Genomic DNA, 4,395 nt, shown 5'->3' with positions numbered 1-4,395 from the left:
TCTCGGCAATTGGGATATGTGCATAAAATTAGGAAAAGGCCAGATGAACACGAGGAGCATAGGCCATAAGAAACTGGAGAGCAGAGGTGGCTAGAAAAAGAATCCAGGCAGGGATGAAGCCAAGGGGGCCACCTTCAGCACGTCCAGTGCTCCTGCGGAGAGGATTTGGCAGTGAGCAGCCCAGTCTCTATGGTCTTGCCCTTGAGGTGTTGCTATTTGCGGGGTCGGGGCAGAGAGGGCCCGAGTGTGCACAGCTCTGGGTTCACCCTTCCTATTTCATTCAGAATAACTCTGAGTTTTTATGTTGGACACAACAAGCTTCCAGGTAGGGTTTCATTTAAGAAAATATTTCACTGGTGAAAAAAGATAATTTTGTAACTTGTAACTTCAACACAAGTTTAAATGCACAGAAAATCGCAACAGTACAAACTATCCAGAGTCACCAAGAGTTAGCATTTTGCCACATTTGCATGATCATTTGTTCTCTTTCTAACTATAAACATCTGAATCATTTTAGAGTAAGTAGGCATTATATCCTTTTATACCTAAATATGTCAGTGTGTATTTTATAAGAACAAGGACTCTTTGTAATTTTTATTACAGTACGATGATCAAAATTGAGAAAATTAACATTAACAAAATGCTGTCATCCATAGTCCAAATTCAAATTTTCCCAATTGTCTTTATAGCTATTTTTTCCCCTGGTCCAGGATCTGATCCAGGTTCACACACTGCATTTAGGCATAATGTCTCTCCAATCTTCTTTAATGGGGAATATTTGCTCAGCTTTTATTTATAGCCTTGACATTTTTTGAAGGGTACAGGTCAGTTATTTTGTAAATTACCCCTCAATCTGGGCGTGTATGATGTTTCCTCATGACAGGGCTCAGGGCATGCATTTCCAGTTTGCATGCCACAGAAGGGATGCTGTGTTTTTTTCAGAACATTGCATCGGGAGGGTGTGAGATTGCTTTGTCAAGAATGGCAACCTTGATTCCATGGTTAAGGGAGTGTCCTCCAGGTTTCTCTCTCCACTGCAAGTTCTCATTTTCCCCTTTGTAATAAAGTAATTTGTGGATACTTTAAAACTATGTAAATATCCTGTTCCTTATCAAGCTATCACCCATTAGTTTTAGCATCAAAATGGTTTTTCTAACTCCATCATTCTTTCTATATTAATTAATTGTCATACCTCCCAGTTGTTTATTTATTTATTTGTTTAATATTAGTATATACTCATAGATCTTATTTTATTCAATGGATTATTAGTCACTACTATTACTATTTATTTTGATGCTGGCAGGGACCCAGATTTGGCTAAAGGGAGCTCCATCAAGTTGGCTTCTGTGTTTTTTGATTTGTTTCTATAATTTTTTGAGCACTTCTTTACTTTCCATGAAAACTATTCTAAGTCTTTCTTTTCTTTTCTTTTTTTTAAAAAATTTATTTCAAATACATTTGTCTCTGCCTTCCCCCCACCACTTTCCCTTGCCCCCTCCCTTCCTCCCTCCCTCCCTCAGCTCTTCCCCTTTGGTTTTGTCCATGAGTCCTTGCTATATGTTCCTTGACTTTCCCCTTCCCTTCCTTTCCCGCCCCCCCTTCCCTCTTGTCTCTGTTCGTTTCTTTTCCTTTCAGTGTTGCTGGTCTTATCTTCCGTGCATCTTTGTATTGTTGGTTAGGTCCCACTTATAGGTGAGAGCATATGGTATTTGTCTTTCACCCCCTGGCTTATTTCGCTTAGCATGATGCTCTCCAGTTCCATCCATGCTGTCGCGAAGTTTAGTAGTTCTTTTTTTCTTTCTGCTGCATAGTATTCCATTGTGTAAATGTACCATCATTTTTTGATCCAATCATCTACTGATGGGCATTTAGGTTGCTTCCAACACTTGGCTATTGTAAATTGAGCTGCTATGAACATTGGAGTGCCTAGGTTCTTTTGAATTGGCGTTTTGGGATTCTTAGGGTATAGTCCCAGCAGGGGAATCACTGGATCAAAAGGCAGTTCCATTTTCAGCTTTTTGAGGAAATTCCACACTGTTTTCCACAGTGGCTGCACCAGTCTGCATTCCCACCAACAGTGTACTAGTGTTCCCTTTTCTCCACAGCCTCGCCAGCACCTGTTGTTTGTTGATCTGTTTATGATGGCCATTCTCACCGGTATGAGATGGTACTTCATGGTGGTTTTGATCTGCATTTCTCTGATCGCTGGTGATGCTGAGCATCCTTTCAAATGTCTCTGGACCCTCTGTATCTCTTCCTTGGAAAAGTGTCTGCCTGGGTCCTTTGCTCATTTTTTTTATTGGATTGTTTGTCTTCTTCGAGTGGAGTCAAGTGAGTTCTTTATATATCTTGGAGATCAAACCTCTATCTGATGTATCATTAGCGAATATATTTTCCCATAGGGTTGGCTCCCTTTTCATTTTGCTGATGTTTTCTTTCGCTGTGCAGAAGCTTCTTATTTTGATGAGTTCCCACTTGTTTATTCTTTCCTTTACGTCCCTTGCTTTAGGAGACATATCAGTGAAAAAATTGCTGTGTGGGATATCTGAGAGTTTCCTGCCAATGTTCTCCTCTAGGACTTTTATGGTGTTGCGACTTATATTTAAGTCTTTTATCCATCTTGAGTTTATTTTTGTGTATGGTGTCAGCTGATGATCCAATTTCAATTTTTTGCATGTAGCCGTCGAGCTCTCCCAACACCATTTATTGAAGAGGCTATTATTGCTCCATTTGATGCTTCTGCCCCCTTTGTCAAATATTAGATGCCCATAGAGAGCTGGACTTATTTCTGGGCTTTCTATTCTGTTCCACTGGGCTATGGGTCTGTTCTTGTGCCAGTACCAGATTGTTTTGAGTATAGTGGCTTTGTAGTAGAGTTTGATGTCCGGTATTGTGATCCCTTCTACTTTGTGTTTCTTTCTCAAAATTGCTGAGGCTATTCGGGGTCATTTATGGTTCCATATAAATTTTTGAAATGTCTGTTCTATTTCTGTGAAATACGTCATTGGTATCTTAATAAGGATTGTGTTGAATCTATAAATTGCTTAGGGTAGTATGGACATTTTGATGATATTAATTCTTCCAATCCATGAGCACGGTATATGCTTCCATTTATTTGTGTCTTCCTTAATTTCTTTCTTCAATGTTGTATAGTTTTCTGCATACAGGTCTTTTACCTCCTTGGTTAAATTTATTCCTAGGTACTTCATTTTTCTTCTTGCTATATCGAATGGTATTTTTTTTTTCTGATTTCTTCTTCTTCTATTGCATTGCTGGTGTACAAAAATGCCTGTGATTTCTGAACATTGACTTTGTATCCTGCTGTTTTGCCAAATTCATTTATTAGGTTGAGGAGTTTTTTGGTAGAGTCTACAGGGTTTTCTATGTACACTATCATGTCATCTGCAAACAATGATAGCTTTACTTCCTCCATTCCTATTTGGATGCCTTTTATCTCTTTCTCTTGTCTGACCGTTGTGGCTAGGACTTCCAATAAGATGTTGAAAAGAAGCGGTGAGAGCGGACATCCTTGTTGTGTTCCCAATCTTAGTAGAAAGCTTTCAGTTTTAGCCCGTTGAGTATGATATTGGCTGTAGGTTGTTCATATATGGCCTTTATTACGTTGAGGAATGCCCCATTTATTCCCATTTTGCTGAGTGTTTTGACCATGAATGGGTGCTGTACCTTATCGAATGCTTTTTCTGCGTCTATCAAGATGATCATGTGGTTTTTGTCCTTTTTTTAATTTATATGATGTATTACGTTTATTGACTTGCCTATATTGAACCATCCCTGCATCCCTGGGATGAATCCCACTTGATCGTGGTGGATAATCTTTTTAATGTATTGCTGGATGCGGTTTGCCAATATTTTGTTGAGGATTTTAGCATCTATGTTCATCAGCGAAATTGGCCTGTAGTTTTCTTTCTTTGTAGGGTCTTTATCTGGTTTTGGGATCAGGGTGATGCTGGCCTCATAAAAAGAGTCTGGGAGTCTTCCCTCCTCTTGGATTTTTTGGAATAGTCTGAGAAGGACAGGGGTTAGCTCTTCCTTAAATGTTTTGTAAAATTCTCCTGGGAAACCGTCTGGCCCTGGGCTTTTGTGTGCCGGGAGTTTCTTGATTACTGCTTCAATTTCCCCAGCTGTTATCAGTCTGTTCAAGCTTTCTGTTTCTTCCTCCTTCAGTGTTGGAAGATTTTATACTTTTCTAGAAATTTGTCCATTTCATCAAGATTTTCAAATTTCTTGATGTATATTTGTTCATAGTGGTTTCTGACAATCCTTTGTATATCTGTGGTATCAGTTGTTATTTCTCCTCTTTCGTTTCTGATATTATTAATTTGGGTCCTCTCCCTTTTTTTCTTGATGCGTCTGCTTAAAGGCTTGTCAATTTTA

Source organism: Pteronotus mesoamericanus, unplaced genomic scaffold, assembly GCF_021234165.1.
Source record: "Pteronotus mesoamericanus isolate MK-2021 breed Mesoamerican mustached bat unplaced genomic scaffold, CSHL_Meso_final contig_90, whole genome shotgun sequence".
In the NCBI taxonomy this organism is placed as follows: domain Eukaryota; kingdom Metazoa; phylum Chordata; class Mammalia; order Chiroptera; family Mormoopidae; genus Pteronotus; species Pteronotus mesoamericanus.
The sequence above is the reverse complement of the archived record's forward strand: the minus strand, read 5'-3'. Positions refer to the sequence as shown.